General features: G+C 30.8%; 2 protein-coding genes across 5 annotated transcripts in view; both read right to left on the reverse strand.

The window, feature by feature from the left end:
• Positions 1-21,345, reverse strand: part of Nca (neurocalcin homolog) — a 244,420-nt gene that overhangs the window by 143,253 nt on the left and 79,822 nt on the right. The gene's annotated exons all lie outside the window — the stretch shown is intronic.
• Positions 1-21,345, reverse strand: part of LOC143204071 (neuronal calcium sensor 2) — a 196,953-nt gene that overhangs the window by 133,804 nt on the left and 41,804 nt on the right. Inside the window, exon 1 of one of the 4 annotated variants that reach the window (XM_076416523.1) lies at positions 21,126-21,205. The exons of the other annotated variants lie outside the window; for them this stretch is intronic. The gene's annotated coding sequence lies outside the window, so the exon portion shown is untranslated. Of the gene's footprint in view, positions 1-21,125; positions 21,206-21,345 lie in introns of those variants that run through there. 4 annotated transcript variants of the gene reach the window in all.

Here is a 21,345-nt window from a genome sequence, read left to right on the forward strand (position 1 = left end):
GTAAATATGATATAGATATAAGAAATACTTATTGCCTATAGGGCAGATTGTGGAATCACAAAGAGTAAAAAAAATACTCTAACTTAACCTAACTTTTTCACAAATATCAAACATTACATCTAATTACATCGAGGACATCGGAACTATCTTATCCATCGAAGAAAGAACTATTGCCCATCGACCTGTAAATCATATATAATTAAATGCGCGTTTACATATAAAGACGCAACAATTACAACTATTATTATGTACAAATTTTATTTTAAAATGTTTTTTATTGTGTTAAAAATCTCAGTTTGATTATTTATTTGAAGTCGGTTCAATATTTTTGTTAAAAATATTTTAACAACTATTGATTTCATTAAAAGGAACCTTATATACCAAAATAATACAAATATTAATGTATTTTGGTAATGTAATAGATTTAAATCTAAATATTGGATCATTTTCATTTTATCAAATGAAATATATCTCATTTCAATTCCATTAGCTTCGAATAAATTGCGTAACATATTTCCACACACAAATCCAATCAGTAATAATTCGGTTAAGTGTAGCATATAACGATATTTCCCCCGGCATAGTGGTATTACTTACACCTGGTTCATGCTAGCTAACATATGTGATACGTCAATGCGAGCATATTAATTGGGAACCGCTGGAAACGTCACTTTCGGTCGAAATCTGACAGGACCGACCGACGTCCGAATAGCGGATGGTTGAGACCACCGCTGCGAACTTAAACAAATCATCTTTGAGGATCGTATTGATTCTCTCTACGTTAGATATAAACTAATATGTCAAGTTTGTAATATGGCATACTTAATAGCAAGATAAAGAAGAGCTTGCTGCACAACTAAAACCGATAACAAGAAGGATCACCTGCCTTTTCCGTATCTCCAATTTAATGATTTTAGTATCCACACATATTGAATTTCGGCAGCATCTTTGTCGAATCTATAATATAGATGTTAAACAATCTAGTCTATATTTTAAGAATTCGTAAGGCTTTGAAAGTTGGAAGCCACAGGACGATATAGAAGAAAAAATTGCTGCTATTATATTGCTAAGTCAAGAAGCTTATATACCATTGTATAAGGAGTATTTTTTGTATCAAGGTAGTATTTTCTATGTGATTATTATCGTACGAATAGATATTATGTAGGGTACTATAAGGCAAGAAGAGTTACGGTCAAAAAATTGATTTGTCTGTCTATATAAGTTTTTTTTTGTTAAGAATGTTATAAGACTCAATATTGAAGCAAATACAGTAGCCGATATGAATCCCAGAATAATATTTTACAATTGAAATTTGGGGGTAATAGGGAATTATATATTTAAGTAATTTTAATTATTAGTCCAGGTATTGCAAAACTGCAGGAAAATATTGCATACCATTAATCCTGAAAAGATAGCTATTTAGGAAAGGATTGTACTTGCTACAGCTGTATGATTTGTTAATAAGGAAGAGTAATCTGCCAAAATATCAAAGAAGGGAAAAGTAGAACTAAGAAGAAATAACAGAAAATACTTGAAAGGTACATATACTAAAAAAAAGCACAAAATATTAACATCATTGAGTTTTTAGATTGAGTTTCCATTAAATATATTAACCTTACCTTTAATTGGAAAAATGATCTATTGCAACTTTTATTGCATTTTAATTAATTAGTAAATAGTGCGAGAAGTATAAAGGAATGTATCTACAAGGAAGTTGTTATAAAATTTTATTTATATATAACACATTTGTATTATCCAAATATGGTAGTTTAGTAAATATTTATGGCATAGTTAAGGTTCGTTGTTTTATATCTTTTGCTTTATAATTAAGAATTATATATATATATATATATATATTAGATACATGAATCCTTGATTTCAATAAATATGGCGATGGTTTTTAGTGGGTAAGCCCTTTTTCCATTAAATATATTAACCTTACCTTTTATTGGAAAAATGATCTATTGCAACTTTTATTTCATTTTAATTAATTAGTAAATAGTGCGAGAAGTATAAAGGAATGTATCTACAAGGAAGTTGTTATAAAATTTTATTTATATATAACACATTTGTATTATCCAAATATAGTTAAGGTTCGTTGTTTTATACATATATATATATATATATATACATATATATATATATATATATATATATATATATACATATACATATATATATATATATATATATATATATATATATATATATATACATATACATATATATATATATATATATATATATATATATATATATATATATATATATATACATATATATATATATATATATATATATATATACATATATATATATATATATATATATATATATATATATATATATATATATATATATATATATATATATATATATATATACGACTTTTAAAGATGATTTTTAATGTATCATCCGAAATACGGATAGTTGAGACCACCGCTGCGAACCTAAACAAATCATCTTTGAGGATCTTATTGATTTTCTCTACGTTCCATATAAACAGCAGCGACTCGGCCGAGGTGAAAGAAGCGGTCGCCATAAATCATTCTAAGAAAAAAGGAAAAAAGAACGATTAACACTAGTTAGCTAGATACGGGAAACACGGACGAAATTGGCTCGGAATTAGAAAAAAGTGATAAACATAAATTATAATAACATCGCTTTGTATCGGAATCGAATAAATAACGTTCGTCTTTGTGTTTTTTATGCTTTGAATGCTTTGAAACAATTTTATATAGAATATCAGAATGTTTTTTTGTCATATGGGATTTCTTATTTTATATTTCGGGTTTATTTTAGGACTGCGGATTTTGAGGGATTTAGGATAGATCGCCCAACTGATATTATATCGAAATGAATATCTCTATCTATATAACTGTACTTATGTCAAGGTTCTGTTATTAGGCTTTATATTATTATTATGTGTCATTTTTCTACAGTTTTGAAAGGAGACCTGGAGGATTGTTTCGCTACGTCAACCTACTAGATTAAGTAAAATATCAAATAACATTCAAACAATAACAACAAACTCATAAACCATATAATAACACAATATACAAAATCTTCCGAAAAAAAAATATATATATACAAAAGCATAATAATATAATTACTAATATAATAATTAATAATTCTTAAATACCCAGTTGTGAACGAATGGAAGTTCATACTTCTCATTGACATTGTGACAGGATTTTTAATTTAGTCAATCCATATTTGTGTCCAATCCATCAACATTTTATGGCGAAGAATCCGACTTATTTCTTTGGTATCTGTACATCCATACACACAACATCTTTTAGATCAAAAATCAAGAACCAATTAATATGGATCAATTTAGCTATAAAACATAGGATTATCCTAAATCTAATCCAATTATTTATTATATAGCAACATTTAGCAAAAAGCCAATCAGCCGGCTTGGTGGCGCAGTGGTAAAGGCCTTAGGACGGTCTTCCTAATGTTGCGATAGCCGCGGGTTGAAATCCTGCTGGGGCATGGTCGTAAATTTATGTTTGTGATTGTTTAAAATCTGTGACTGTAAAATCCGACAAGAAAAATTATCTCAGTCGCGCCGGTAACCAGGCTGGGTAAGACCGGATGTCTTCTGGGATGATTTCTAAAGTTGGTCACTCGCCAGTCGGTAGGCTTAATGTTTAGGAGTTGTTCGGAGCCCACGTTAAACTTTAGGCCCAGTCCAGATAAACCAATAGTTGGTAAAAGGAGACTTTAAAATATATGTATAAAAAAATCAATCGTATAATAAAAAGAGACTGAAATAATTATAGAGAGATTATTCCGTTGTTCAAAACCGTGAGAATATACTATGCTAACAGAATTGCAAAACAGATTCCGAATGGGGGGATGTGTAATGGTCAATAAGATGTGTACAATGCAATTATTTGGAAGCTTATTTGATAGGTTCAGAAAACAAACACTATGAGCTATGTTAGAACAAAATGCCAATAACATTTGTACTAAATAACAATTTGTTAAAAAACTAAAATATGGAACAAAATTAAAAAGGAAGTCTACAAAACAATTTACAGTTATATATGAATATTGTCAAAGAGGGATAAAAGTAAGATACAATTAGTAGAAATGAAATTCCTTAAAAGAACTAAAAGAATATAAACCATTTATACAACAGTGGAAGTATATAGAATTTTATTTCAGATTATAATCCGTGGGATAATGTGGAGCAAGAAAGAATAGACACTGAACATAACACACCTATATCACAACGTGATACAAAAGGTAGTAGCGGTTATAACATGTCCAAAATATGTTCAGAATCGATTTATAAAGTAAAATCTTATATAAATTGTTTGTATCTAGATTATTAATTATATTATCCAGATATCAAAAAAATCTGAATATCTAAATATCTTAAAAGAGCGATTTTATGTCAGTCCTATCTGAAATGGTGAAAAAAGACCTAGAAATCCAACGGTTCGCTCATTCATTTAAATGCCTGTGGTAAATTGAGAAAATCTTTTAAATTCATTTGATCCTCATTCCAATTCGCTTTTTAGGTAGTTATTGAAATATCAGTAACTTAAAATGATAACCTAACCTCTATATCAGTTAACATTCAAGTAGAAACACACGAAAACTGAACGATATTCTGAAGGAATAAAAGCGTCGCTCCATAGCTGTAAGTCTTGCCATAATAAATCAATCAAGAATTATTAACTTTCTTGTAAATGTTTCTTAAATTTATTTTAAAAATCGACTAAAATACTTTACAGCCTATAAATGCGTCTAAAATTAGTGAAAAATATCGGTAGGATCTATTTTCTGGTATAAACACATGTGGCACTGCCGTATATTAAATGAAGAACATTACGCGAGCATATGGTGAACTAAATAAACGATGACAGAAATGTAAACTTTACGAAATTCGATTTTCTTCTCTGTGAGTAACGTCTGACGCATTATTGTTTGATTGGATTTTGAATGATTTGTTTTACTATAGGTTTTTTATTACTTAAGGTGTGATACCTGAAGAGGAGAACAGATCTGGCTGAGACTTTATCAGTCATATCTACTAAATTAGACATTCTACTAAAATAAATCATCAATTAGAAGAAAACTATATAACAGTTTTTCTGTATATTTATTTCATCGGTATTTAGTTAAAATTCTAGATTAGAAATTTTATATTTAATACAATTCAACAGAAACAAACTCTTGTTAATATTTGCCAAATTGCTTAGTATTGATTATGCCTACATAACTACCATCTTTCTTTTAAGTTATATATGATATCTTATAAGTTATCGGCAATCTATAGAGATCTTTCCTATTGTTTTCTTTCTTGTGGATTTTATATATGCATTTTTAAAATTGTCCGCGAAAATTGTTGGTAGAAAATTCAATGTACAGATGCGGAAGAAGATAAAGGAGTCTTATACTTATAACAGGAACAAAATTTCATGTTTAACGACATAATAAAAGAATAAAAAATTCAAATGTCTCAAAACTATGCTATCTATCATAATTATTACGAAATTAATTGTCAAATCCATTGTTTATTAGTGTAAGATCAATAAAATTAAATAAATATTAATTAAACTTGTCATTTTATTAAGTTAACAATTGCTCTGAGAGATTAAAGATTCGTATCACCATTGCCCCAATTGGTTCAGTATCCAGCTAATTTATAAGACTTAGCTTCGCCTGCTTTATAAATATTCACACACACCACAAATGGTTTTATTGAAAAATATTTTTGAACAACTGTAATAGGATTCGTAGATTCATTGCGTGCATTGGACTAAATTCATAGAAATGGAGGAAAATCACAGCAAAAGCCATTTTAACAACTTATTTTTCTAATTATTGAAATTCCCGTTTCATTTCATTAAAATAAGTTAATTAAAGAACGAATTGTTTCAGTATCCAGTTAATTTATAAGACTTAGCTTCGTCTGCTTTATAAATATTCACACACACATTAAAAATGGTTTTATTGAAAAATATTTTTCAACAACTGTAATAGGATTCTTAGATTCATTGCGTGCATTGGACTAAATTCATAGAAATGGAGGAAAATCACAGCAAAAGCCATTTTTACAACTTATTTTTCTAATTATAGAAATTCTCGTTTCGTTTCATTAAAACAAGTTAATTTAAGAACGAATTGTTTCAGTATCCAGCTAATTTATAAGACTTGGCTTCGTCTGCTTTATAAATATTCACACACATCAAAAATGGTTTTATTGAAAAATATTTTTGAACAACTGTAATAGGATTCGTAGATTCATTGCGTGCATTGGACTAAATTCATAGAAATGGAGGAAAATCACAGCAAAAGCCATTTTTACAACTTATTTTTCTAATTATAGAAATTCTCGTTTCATTTAATTAAAACAAGTTAATTAAAGAACGAATTGTTTCAGTATCCAGCTAATTTGTAAGACTTAGCTTCGTCTGCTTTATAAATATTCCCACACACATCGAAAATGGTTTTATTGAAAAATATTTTTGAACAACTGTAATAGGATTCGTAGATTCATTGCGTGCATTGGACTAAATTCATAGAAATGGAGGAAAATCACAGCAGAAGCCATTTTTACAACTTATTTTTCTAATTATAGAAATTCTCGTTTCATTTAATTAAAACAAGTTAATTAAAGAACGAATTGTTTCAGTATCCAGCTAATTTATAAGACTTAGCTTCGTCTGCTTTATAAATATTCACACACACATCGAAAATGGTTTTATTGAAAAATATTTTTGAACAACCGTAATAGGATTCGTAGATTCATTGCGTGCATTGGACTAAATTCATAGAAATGGAGGAAAATCACAGCAAAAGCCATTTTTTATAGAAATTCTCGTTTCATTTTCTTGAGGATATTGAACACAGAATATTCAGAAGCGGCTTTAGTTCATCCTCTTAAAAATGTCGTTATATTTTTAGGTGATTCCATGTGTTCTGATAATGTTTTCACTTTAAAGGGGCATTTATTAAGAAAAATTGGTGCAATATATCAAAATATCAAACTTTCTTTCAACATGGTAATACCGTGTCGAAAAAACGATGTTGGTTTGGCAGCGATCCAACGTAAAAGCGTGTACTAGTCAAGTCTTAGTACACTGATTTGAGCAAGTAGTAATGGAGAAAGCGCTATATCTAGTGAGTATGCTGCGAGCTAAAACATGCGGCCGAGTATCGTCATCTAAGAGTATGACCACAATACAAGTTTGTCATTTGACGTAGATATCTGCAGTAGCACTCATTCGCTTTTAACAACTATTTAATTTCCCGATCGTATGTACACATTTGGAAGCAGTTAAATCATAAACTGCTAAGCAGTTTGAAAGCTGTGCTTTGGGAGATTCGTCATGGACATTAAAATCAACACTTTTAAGTCATTGAAACCAAACCAGACAATAGAATATGATGCAGTAGTAGCATGAATTCTGAATTTGACATAATTGATTAATATGGATTTGGTCCTATCATCATGAAACCATATTAGTTTTTGATTTTATCATTATTAATAAGTTATACACTAGACCATTTCAATATATCGTCATATATAAAACAGTCAGCGAAAAGAATATGATTGAGTTAGTTTATCCAAAATATTCATTTCCGTTCAGTTTCCAGGCACGTTTTACTGGACTAACATCAAATCTAAATCAGTTCATACGCCGCATAACGTCTCATAATAACCGACATTTGAAAATATTCCCGAGAATGATCGAGATATGCGCGCCATACATTTCGATTCGACGACGGATATAAACATATTTGTTTTAAAAGATGTAAACCGCACCAATGATTATTTATGATAGCGTTTTAATATCCGAGAAAAGGTGAGAAATCGTTAGGTAAAACCCACACTTTCCTGCAGTATCGTTTGATGACCAGGACGTAAAATAATATCGAGGCAACATGATTAGGATTAACGTTCTCTCTAGTTTAATTTTATGTGTTTGCTTTCCTTTGCTCTGTCTCAACACTGGCAACCAGAAGATGATAGAAGTCTTTTGAGCAATACTGTTTTGATGTACAACAAAATGTATTTGGTAGAAACGTTATTTATCCTAATTTTCTTGCCCGGACAAATCAAGCCTGTCAGTAATAAGTCCCTTATATGATACTTGTTTTAAAAGTTCGTGTTTTAATGCACTGTCTTAAATTTCGTATCATTTATTTATATTGCAAGAAAAATCAGAAGTTTTATTTTTATCACAACTGAATAGAAATAGACTTCTGGCATTTAAGAGAATAGACAATTTCTACAATTTATCGACACATTTTTATACAATCAACATATTGTTTATTATATCAGCAAATTAATTTTCAGCATTAAACATTTATTAGATAAGCAGAAAATATTAACGTAATATTTATGTACATTCAAGCACATGTCAAGTTCCAAGGTTCATGTTAGAAGAAAAATCAGAATTTCAATATTTATCACAATCAAAAAACATAGATTACATATTATATTATATTTATTAATAATTAAGAGAAAAATTAATGCAGTTTTTATGAGTATTTGAAAATAAGTGCTGCTCTCAAAGTTCGTATCAATCGTTTATATTAGAAAAAAATCAGAAATTTTTATTACAAATGACTAGAAATTATTTTTTGACTTTCACATTTTCCTCGATTTATCGTCACTTTATCTTACAAAAAATTTTAATTATTATTAAACAAAATAATAATCAACATTAGATGAAAATTAACACGGTTTTAGTATCTATATGAAAATGCCTAATGCTCTCAAAGCTCGTATCATTTATTTATAATACAAAAAAAAGTCAGAAGTTTTATTTTTATCACAACTGAGTAGAAATAGACTTCTGGCATTTAATAAAATAGACAATTTCTACAATTTATCGACACTTCTTTAAACAATCAACATATTGTTTATTATATCAGTAAATTAATTTTCAGCATTAAACATTCATGAGTTAAGGAGAAGATATCAACGTAATATTTCTGTACATTCAAGTACATGTCAAGCTCCAAAACTCATGTTAGAATAACAATCAGAATTTTGATATTTATTACAATTAAAAAATAGAGATTACTGGATATAAATATTATGTTTATTATATAAACAAATTAATAGTTAAGAGAAGTAATTTAGATATAAATTAATACAGTTTTTACGAGTAGTTGAAAATACGTGATGCTCTCAGAATTCGTATCAATCATTTATATTAGAAGAAAAATTAGAAGTTTTATTTTTATCACAACTGAGTAGAAATAGACTTCTGGCATTTAATAAAATAGACAATTTCTACAATTTATCGACACTTCTTTAAACAATCAACATATTGTTTATTATATCAGTAAATTAATTTTCAGCATTAAACATTCATGAGTTAAGAAGAAGATATTAACGTAATATTTCTGTACATTCAAGTACATGTCAAGCTCCAAAACTCATGTTAGAATAACAATCAGAATTTTGATATTTATTACAATTAAAAAATAGAGATTACTGAATATAAATATTATGTTTATTATATAAACAAATTAATAGTTAAGAGAAGTAATTTAGATATAAATTAATACAGTTTTTACGAGTAGTTGAAAATACGTGATGCTCTCAGAATTCGTATCAATCATTTATATTAGAAGAAAAATCAGAAGTTTTATTTTTATCACAACTGAGTAGAAATAGACTTCTGGCATTTAATAAAATAGACAATTTCTACAATTTATCGACACTTCTTTAAACAATCAACATATTGTTTATTATATCAGTAAATTAATTTTCAGCATTAAACATTCATAAGTTAAGAAGAAGATATTAACGTAATATTTCTGTACATTCAAGTACATGTCAAGCTCCAAAACTCATGTTAGAATAACAATCAGAATTTTGATATTTATTACAATTAAAAAATAGAGATTACTGAATATAAATATTATGTTTATTATATAAACAAATTAATAGCTAAGAGAAGTAATTTAGATATAAATTAATACAGTTTTTACGAGTAGTTGAAAATACGTGATGCTCTCAGAATTCGTATCAATAATTTATATTAGAAGAAAAATTAGAAGTTTTATTTTTATCACAACTGAGTAGAAATAGACTTCTGGCATTTCATAAAATAGACAATTTCTATAATTTATCGACACTTCTTTAAACAATCAACATATTGTTTATTATATCAGTAAATTAATTTTCAGCATTAAACATTCATGAGTTAAGAAGAAGATATTAACGTAATATTTCTGTACATTCAAGCACATGTCAAGCTCCAAAACTCATGTTAGAATAACAATCAGAATTTTGATATTTATTACAATTAAAAAATAGAGATTACTGGATATAAATATTATGTTTATTATATAAACAAATTAATAGTTAAGAGAAGTAATTTAGATATAAATTAATACAGTTTTTACGAGTAGTTGAAAATACGTGATGCTCTCAGAATTCGTATCAATCATTTATATTAGAAGAAAAATCAGAAGTTTTATTTTTATCACAACTGAATAGAAATAGACTTCTGGCATTCACACTTTCGACGATTTATCGTAAGTATTTTATACAAAAAACACCTGGTTTATCACATAAACAAATTAGTTTATAAAATAATTGATTGCCTCATTTATCAGTCAATCATCCAACCGACCACTCTTAAAAATTCAGGTGTATACACGAAACACATGGAAGCGATTAATAACATTTACATTACCCTTCTCCAAGTCCGAATGATATTGTTTAATAATCCTAATTAATGATAATGTGATACTCGATAAAATTGACAATAACCAAAACAAAGTTTCTCGATCTCGGGCTTTGAACGTTACTCACGTTATTAACTGGTAAAGAATTCGTGTAATTATTTACGTGTTCCTGTAATTTTTCTCCGCGGTGTTAGCGTAAACTTCCCCGCTCCGGATTGTGTCTATTTAAAAATGGAATGGTCAACAGTTTTATGGTTGTTTTCACGGGCTACGAGGGAACGCTCATAAATTATGAGGTGGTGGAGACTAATTGGGTTTTTTTTCTCCTCGTGAGAACGATCGACTTGTTTTCAGTTCGATCTGTTATTCATATATTTCAGATATAATGTTTATTATTCCTGTTATGAAGCAGATATTTATCTGAATATTATAGTATATTGAACTAAATTGCGTAAATTATGCCGTTTTAACGCTAAGTCGTACCAGACGAGTCGGAAATTGTTTTTCGGTTTTTGTACTAGATTTTACTACGTTATGATTTGATACAAATGTAAATTTATTCTACTGACATTAACCTATTAACACGTAAATTGAAAAGTCCCCGGCTTGTCACATAGATGGCGCTGCTAGAATTAAATCCATATGTTTTTAGTTAGCCCTAACCCTCAAAAGATGCCTGTATAAATGTGACAGCTGTCGGAACATTAGTTTGTGAATTATAGCATTTTGAGTGAACCAACTTTTGTTATTGTGAAGAAATGGATAAAAAGGAATTTCGCGTGTTGATAAAATATTGCTTTTTGAAGGGAAAAACACAGTTGCAGCAAAAACTTGGCTTGATTCCGAGTTTCCGGACACGGCCCCAGGAAAATCAACCATCAAGGATTGGTATGCTAAATTTAGACGTGGTGAAATGAGCACCGAAGACGGTGAACGCAGTAGACGCCCAAAAGAGGTTGTTACCAACGAAAACATTAAAAAAACCCACAAAATGATTTTGAATTACCGTAAATTGAAATTGTATGAAATAACAGACACTCTAAAGATATTAACTGAACGTGTACATCATATCATTCACGAATAATTGGTTATGAGAAAGCTCTGATCAAATTCGGTGCCGCGCGAGCTGACTGTTGACCGAAAACAACGAGTTGATGATTCGAAGCAGTGTTTGAAGATGATCAAGCGTAATAAACCCGAGCTTTTGCGTCGATATGTAACAATGGATGAAATATGGCTCCATCATTTCATTCCGAAGTCCAATCGACAGTCATCCGAGTGGACTGCACACGATTAACCCGCCCCAAAGCGTGAGAAAACGCAACAGTCGGCTGACAAGGTTATGGCGTCTGTATTTTGGGATGCGCATTGAATAATTTTCATTGACTACCTTGAAAAAGGAAGGACCATCAACAGCGACTATTACATAGCGTTATGGGACTGTTAGAAGGACGAAATCGTCGAAAAAACGGCCACATTTGAGGAAAAAGAAAGTGCTGCTTCACCAAGACAATACACCGTGTAACAAGTCAGTGAAAACGATGGCAAAAATCTATGCATTGGGCTTCGAATTGCTTCCTCATCGACCGTATGCTCCAGATCTGGCCCCCGACGACTATTTTCTGTTCTCAGATTTCAAAAGAATGCTCGCTGGGAAGAAATGTTCGTCGAATAAAGAGGTGATGGCCGAAACTGAGGCCTATTTTGGAGCAAAGGACAAATCGTACTACAAAAATGGTATCGAGAAGCTGGAGGGTCGCTATAAACAGTGTATCACCCTTGAAGGGAATTATATTGAATGAAAAATGATTTTGCCAAAAAAATTTGTTTTACTATGTCTTCAACCACAATATTTTCCGTTCATTATTGTCGCATCTGTACTTTTCATCGTAGGCACTAATTCGTTTCAAAAATACCTTTACTAAATTTGATTTTATTAAATTATTTCTCTTTGTTCAGCAACGACACACAAATGAAAATTTTGTCCATTACATTTTCGCTGCTAATTGATTTAGTACCCAAGAATTGAATATCTGTTCTATTGACGATATTTAGTTCTATAGGGAAATTGCAAGATGAAATGTTCTACTCTCTCCCTCTGAGGTTCTGACAATGCCGTAACTTAAGCACTCATAACAATAAGCCACCAATTTTTTGGCCAGGCTAGAAATAAAAAACAAAAACATATTATAAATAAAAATAAATAAATAAACCGAATTTACTTTTTTTGAAACCATATATATATATATATATATATATATATATATATATATATATATATATATATATATATATATATATATATATATATATATATATATATATATATATATATATATAGAAATAATCTATGTTAGCTATTGATTTATAATATCAAGAACAATCTACAAAAACAATTATTGATAAATTTATTCATAAGCAAAACGATCATATTGTTCATTAAAACTACAATAATTGAACAAATGACAAAATTAGTTCTGCATTATCAACGAAACCAAGCTCTTTGCATATATAACATACCATATACCATTCTTCTAATCAAATTAATTATTTTAACTTCAACTATTGCATACCAATAATCTCGAAAGTTTTCGAGAAATTATACATAAAAAAACTAAACTATATAATAGAAAAAAGAAAAATTATTCCTGAACATCAGTTTGGCTTTCGCAATAAGCATGGGACTATAGAACAAGTGCATAGACTTGTAAACCAAATAAACGCTGACCTAAATGCCAAAAGATATTGTTCGGCCTCTTTCCTAGACATATCTCAGGATTTTGACAAAGTATGGCATACGGGCTTGCAGGTTAAACTAAAGAAACTTCTCCCTCATCCGGACTATCAGCTACTAAAATCGTAACTCACTGACAGACATTTTATTGTCAAGGCGATGAACATACCGAATTAAATCCCATATATTCAGGAGTTCCGCAAGGTAGTGTACTGGGTCCAGTACTGTATCTTCTGTATACGGCTGATCTGCCCACCACAAAAATAACTACTGTGGCAACATATGCGGACGATACAGCAATCTTAGTATCCCATGAAGATCCAGTCGCAGCATCAATAAACCTACAAACCCACCTGGAGCAAATACAATTATGGTTGAAGACATGGCGCATTAAAGCCAATGAATCAAAATCCACGCATATAACGTTTACCCTGCGTAGAAGAACATGTCCACCAGTAAATATCAATCATCGTCAACTCCCCCAAGCAGAGCATGTTAAATATCTTGGTATGCATTTAGATCGACGCCTAACCTGGAAGAAGCACATACTCTCTAAACGGAAACAACTAGGACTAAAATTATATCAAATGTATTGGCTCATTGGGCGCAAATCCAAGTTATCATTAGATAACAAGGTATTGCTGTATGAGTCTATACTCAAGCCCATTTGGACATATGGAATTCAACTATGGGGTACCGCTAGCAAATCTAATATATCCATCATTCAACGGTTCCAAAATAAGGTGTTGCGTGTCATTGTTGATGCTCCGTACTATATTTCAAATAAAGTGATACAACGCGATATTCCTCTAGAACCTATAACGAGTGTAATCCAACGTGTTTGTGTGAAGTACTTCGAAAGAGTGTCAGTGCATCCCAATGTACTCGCTAACCAGCTAAATATGCGACGTGATAGTGAAGTGCGTAGACTAAAACGTTTAACACCACCTGATCTGATTACTGGACTTATGTAGAGTTTAGAATAAGCATTAGAATAAGACTAATTAATTAAGATAATATTTTATACAGAAGATTGCTTAATGAAGTGATTTTCTACATGACATGTATATATAATATAAACAGATGAAATACTTATTGCCAATAGGGCAGATTGTGGACTCACGAAGAGTAATAAAAAAAAACTATTGCATTATTTTCAAATATAGTAATAATGATTTACGATAAGAATGGATACTTCATAAATATCCATTAGGTTTATCTTCCCAAGGAATTTTACAAGCAATCAAAACTATCTAAATTGTCAAGATATATAATTAGTATCTGAAATGTTAGTTTCCACAGTTCAGTAAACTCGGAACACGTAAAAATATTTTTTCCTGAAGCGGAACCAGATGCAAGTTCATTAACTCGTCATTGAGAACATGAAAATAGATGTAAAACAGGCCGAATAGCTTAAGATAAGTTACCGCATTTGAACGGTCGTAAACGAGAGTTATAAGCCGTTCGTATTATCTTTAATTTGGATTTTATAGATCAATAATAATTCAATTTAAGTATTCAAACGATATCATTCCAGTTTAGTTAATATCAATTGGTTATTTAGGTTTGTTTTTTCATTTTAATTTACCGTAGTTTTAACTAAGTCTTAGGAAGTGTTAAACTACTTTAGAAAGTTTGTTTGGTTTGGTTTGGTTTCTCTATCAATTACGTTTTACAAGGTAAACTTTTTACATTTTTTTGTTTTGTATTTCATATCAGTGTCATGCTTTGAAACAATAGCGAATATGAGTAATTATAAACTCAGTGTTCAGTTTTAATATTTCATACATTCAAAGTTATTTTTGATCGATTTCTAGACATATATCAATTATTTCTTCTACATAGTACATACAATTTCACACCAAAAAGTCTATAGATCAAGTTTTAACTGAAAAGAGTTATTTTTTATTGTTAATTTTGCTGGATTAAGAATAAGCTTATATTTTCTAATACATTCAAATCAGGACTGTCAGGCTTTAACACTGATGTAGTGAAGTGAATTTTAATAGCCATGTTTTCGTAGTTGAAATAGAATTAAAGAAAAACTTTTCTTATATTTAAAGTTAGTAATTTCTAGAATACATTTCCTTCCAAGGCTACAAAATATCCATGAAGATGTTTCACTAATAACTCATAATTCTCTTAGAAAAAGTTCGTTATTATACAGATAAATTTAAAAAGACGTTGAAAAATAGCTTATAACACTTATTGGGGCTTTTAACTCGCGATTTAGCTTCCCAAACACTTTATAACAGATTTGTACATTGATATTACTATCTCTTCTTATTGTTAACTCAAACTTACTTCTTAAGACTAATATATCAAATTGTAGTTATAAAAATACCAAGGATATGAAAGCTTCAGAACTAAAACTAGTGGAAAAGCTTCGGGTAATGCAAAATAAATTTCTCAGGCAAACTCTGAACGCGCCGTGGTTTGTCAGAAATACCCAAATTCATCGGAAAACTGACACACCAGAAATAAGACGGTTCGTTTTCTCCTTATACAAGAAATTCCATGCAATTTCAGCTCTCTCCAACAATTCCCACATCAGATCCCTGTCAGAGGCGTTCCCAATCAGGTAACCCCGAAGACTATAGCCCCAAAAGCGGATCTTCATGTCGCCAAAGGTTCTCATACTCCAAAATAAAGCGCCTTCACGGGCAATCTTCTCTTATAACTTAAGTTAACATCAGCAAGGAAATATTTTCAGCTGGTAAATCAGGCCCCTAAAAAATAGCTGTAATAGGACCTTTTCAGAGAGAGACCCACTTCAGGGATGTGACCTTACTCTATGCGAGTTCTGATTCTACCCTAAACCTTTTCGAGGGGAAATCATATCACAAACCCAAATCCTCAAGTCATAACTCAAAACAGGTAGAAAACAATGACACAGGCTTATTATATTGAAATTAAAATTTTGAAACATTCAGTCTACATTTTTCGACATCATTATAGAGGTGCCACTTTTTAAATCTGTTATATCTAGCTCCTGTATCCCTTCTATCCTTTTATTTACACATTTTAAAACTAGTTTATTTTTCATTGCCACAACTAGCCATCAAAATTACTAATATAATTAGAATACTTTCATCAAAATATTAGACTTATAATTTATATCAGACTAATAATATATATCTGACTTCTAGTTATTAATAACTAGCGACCCGCCCCGGCTTCGCACGGGTGCAATGCTGATACTAAATTAAATACACTACAGAAAAAATATGAACGTTGTATATAAAAACATAGCGGCCCGCTCCGACTTTGCACGGGCATAAAATATATATGCCTATGTCACTCAATGGAAACATGATTAAAATCGATCCAGTATTTTTGGTTCATTCATTACTGCCCTTGGCCTGCACGCATTAAATTTGGAGTAAAACAATTCTTCTTCCCCTATACTTACTATGAAGATTTCCTCCTATCTTTGGAATATCTAAATTCATACAATTTTTATTACATTACACATTTTTAAACGCAAATTTTAAATTTGTAATATCTCCGAAAATATTTGTTTAATTTACATGCTGTAAGGAACCATATTGATCTATATTAATTGCACACTGTATTTAAGGTACTTAATTCGATAAGGATTAATGCCGTATTGCTTAAAATAGCTTCGTAAATAAGCCATTTTCTCACGTAAAAAGTAAACAATAAAAATGGTTAATGTGGGTTATCCCTAAAAGATAAACATATACCATCGCGGACTTTTTTGTAGACCTTTTTATGGTGTACAATACTGTAGTACATTAATTTGATCTAACTCGTAGGGTTAGGCAGCGTTTTTGCTAATTGCTAAATAAGCCTAAATAGATAGGTTAATTTACGACATCACGTTAGAAACCTCTAAAATTAGCAATGTTGCCTTAGTATATTATGCATGTATTATACATATAAACCCTCCTCTTGAATCACTCTATCTATTGAAAAAACCCGCATCAAAATCCGTTGCGTAGTTTTAAAGATTTAAGGTGGTGCAACTGTTCCTATAGAAACTTCTTAAATAACATTAACTTTCATCATTCAGCAAATCATCAGTCTCATCCTTTCAGTTATGACAGAATTATATTTACATAAGAGAACAATACTCATAAGACATATTTAAAAAAAACAAAGTAAAAGTAAATATATATATATATATATAAAATACGACAAACAACGACAAATGACAAAGGAAAAAGGGACCTTGATGAGAACAATAACAGAAGGAATAAGTCACAGACCCAAGAAAAAAACATCGAATAACAAATGATAGCATAAAAAATAATGTATGAATATTTCAGCGGAATAATATGCCAAACGGAAAATAAAGAACCCCGTCGTGCTGGTTTGAGTATATCCCTAAAATAAAAAAATTACATTTTCTTTATTCCGTTGAAAGTTTAGCGTGGAAATCACCATTCGTGACCTGTCCTATTGATTTTTTTCTTATTAGCTTCTGCCAAATTAACATATTATCATCGGTGCTGTTTTATTTATTTCTTTGTTTATTTGGACGGTTAGCACGAAATCATATAATGCGATTCAAAAAGTGCAATTTTCAATCGATAATCAAAAGCGTTCCTTTTTTACTAATGTTCATGACTTTAATTAGTTGTGGTGTAATTAGAACGCCTTCAAACCGAGCACTGGCTAAAATGCAGAAAAAGAAATGCCGTTAGCTTTCACTGAATGACAGACACGCGAAAGAAAAGTGCTAACTTTGAATTTCGCTTGAAGCGCTGAAGCAACAAGGTACCTTCTGTTAGTTCGTGACTCATTAAAACAAGACTTTCCATAATTTCTATATTCTTGTATTGCTTGTGTATTTATAAAAGTACTATGCATATCTAGTGTGAGATGTAATAAAAACATTGTATAACCATTAAAATATTAGTACAAAACTATAAATTATTATGTTTCCGAAATTTTTAATTTAAATGGTCGATTAATTCTATTATTCTATTATTCTAATATAATAATAATGAAGTTAATGATCTATTATCCAGTAGTTTAGATTCTGTTAATAAGTCTGCAACAAAAAGGCTGTTTATTTTCAACTGATTTATAGATATTTTGGTATTTTGTATCAAAAAGAATCACATTAAAGTTGGTGAAAAGAGCTCTCCGTCCAAGAAAAATTGGTATCTCCACATTGTTTTACGACCATTTCATATAAAGTTGGGGTCGATGAAGCAATTTGTAAAATCACTTTCCAATGATGGATATTGCTTCAAATATATAGTTTGAACGTTTCCAGGCCTACCAGAAGCAAAGGCGACGGATGGTGTTTTCGTCAGACCAGATATTAGACGGGCCAGTTATGACCGACACACAATTACAATAGATCGGAACAAACGGAAGGTGGAATTGCTTTCAACAATTCTTCAAAACAATGCTAGAAGCATTTCGAACTAAATTTAAAGCTTATTTCTAATTTCATGTTAAATCAAATTTGAACCTAAAACTGGATGAAATATCACCAGGTTACTCTATTTTGAATATATTTAACATATAAAATCGTCTTAAGGCTAGAAGAAACACAACAGAATGCCAACATAGGCATTATTTGTATTAAAGCCGTATTACAATTTTTAACAACCAAATGCAAAATTAAAATTGATTGGTTTGGTTTAGTAATTCTGGATTATTTTTCACAACATTTAGTAAATAAATTAATTCTAAATATATTATCGTAAGTCTATCTATGTTTAAATTAAAATTGTTCTTCACCGCATTATTATATGTACGTTAGATTTTTTTTATATTTTAAAGTCTCCTTTTTACCATCAATGGTTTATCTGGACTGGACCTACTGTTTAACGTGGGCTCGGTACTTCGGGACTGATTTAGAAATCATCCCCGAAAACATCCGGTCTTACTCATCCTGGTTACTGGCGTGACTGGACATTTTCCTTGTTGGATTTTGCACTCTTGCCTAGGACAGTCACAAATATTAAACAATCACAAACATACATTTAGGACCATGCCCCAGCAAGATTCGACTACGCGACTATCGCTACAGTAGATGGACCGTCCTGTCGCCTTTACCACTACGCCAACCAAGCTAGCGTTAGAAAATATTGTTATTTATAAATTATGAATAAAAAGGTATGCATGTAGTTATAGCAACATTAGATCTGTTAACTAAACTTGTCTTTGGTACTGTTTCAGAAAATTATACGTTGAATATATGTCAAATTAATTCTTGCTATTTTTTAATACATAGCTCAATGTGCCATTTTAAGAACTCATTTCCTCGAAGTAGAATATTTACAAGAGCATAACATAGCATTTTAACATGTCAACTTTGATGCAATAAAGGAGTATTTGGGACGAAATTTGCGGTACTGCTCAATATACATTTTGGATTGAGATGGATATCCATAGGACATCCTCCCAGTTTTTTTTATGTGTTTTAGTCACTCCAATCTACTTCTCTGAGTACGTCACTCTCGCTTTTTTCATCTATCATTTCAAGTAACTGTGATTTGAGCCGTAGTAGGTAGGTTTGTAGGCCTCGATTTTTTTTCGATAACATTACAATACACTTATATTCCTCTTTGTTATAGATTTGGGACTTCCAGATCTCGTTTACTTAGATTTCCTCCAGTAGTTCGTTTTCATGTGATAGTATAATAATGTACATTTTTACATGAAACGATATATTCTGTAACTTGGCGCATAGAATATCCGTCCTGGCTCAAGTAGAGATAACACTCCACTGTTTTAGAGAAATATGTTGTTGAAAATAAGTGGGTGCCGGCCGAGCTCACTTTTGACCAAAAAAAAACCACGAGTTGATGATTCGGAGCAGTGTTTGAAAATGGTCAAGCGTAATAAAACCAAGTTTTTGCGTCGATATGTGACAAATGGATGAAACATGGCTCCATCATTACACTCCGAAGTCCAATCGACAATCATCCGAGTGGACTGCACACGATGAACCCGCTCCAAAGCGTAGGAAAACGCAACAGTCGGCTGGCAAGATTATGGCGTCTGTATTTTGGGATACGCATTGAATAATTTTCATTGACTACCTTGAAAAAGGAAGGACCATTAACAGCGACTATTACATAGCGTTATTGGACCGTTTGAAGGGCGAAATCGCCGGAAAATGGCCGCATTTGAAGAAAAAGAAGGTGCTGCTTCACCAAGACTATGCACCGTGTAACAAATCAGTGAAACGATGGCAAAAATCCATGAATTTGGCTTCGAATTGCTTCCTCATCCACCGTTTTCTCCAGATCTGGAATTATGGTTTTCAACTCTGGGGTTGTACCAGACGAACCAATCGAAATATCATATAAAGATTCCAAAACAAGTTACTGCGACTTAATGTTGAGGCTCCATAGTATATTCGTAATAACAATCTGCATAAGGACCTGCGGGTAGAAAATGTCGATAACTTTATCAAAGACATGAACAGAGGCTCTATCTGCACATCAATATCGAGGTTCACTAGTTCATGATGGCATAGTCAGACGATAAAAGAAAATTAAAAAACCATTTGATCTAGTGCAATGAAGTTGTAAGTAAAAAGCAATGACATAGATGTTAAGACCAAAGTGTCTAACGTAATAAGTATTTTGTAATTCTAAAACTATAGCAAATTACGATAAGAAGAAATAGCTTATTAGAGATAATTTTAAAAAATACATAATGGTTAAGTAATGACGAGATTAAAGAATAATTTTATACTCATTTTTAACTGAACAAGTAAGCTTACAAATGAATTAGAAACGTTGAAATATCCAGCGGAGCGTTATGAAAGTTCCCGAAAAAAAAAACAATCACCTCGGGACCTTCGAATGCAACGCATATTATTGCAAAATACTCCTCGAGTGTACGAGTACAATCGACAATCGGGAAACTTGGAAACGGTCCAGCGGCATCGGTGGCCGAAACAATCCCAAATAGAAACAAACAAACGACGCGAGTTAAAATTA

The sequence above is a fragment of the Rhynchophorus ferrugineus genome, unplaced genomic scaffold (genome assembly GCF_030347505.1).
Source record: "Rhynchophorus ferrugineus isolate W39M unplaced genomic scaffold, kcgeb_rfMv2 rfM10, whole genome shotgun sequence".
NCBI lineage: Eukaryota > Metazoa > Arthropoda > Insecta > Coleoptera > Curculionidae > Rhynchophorus > Rhynchophorus ferrugineus.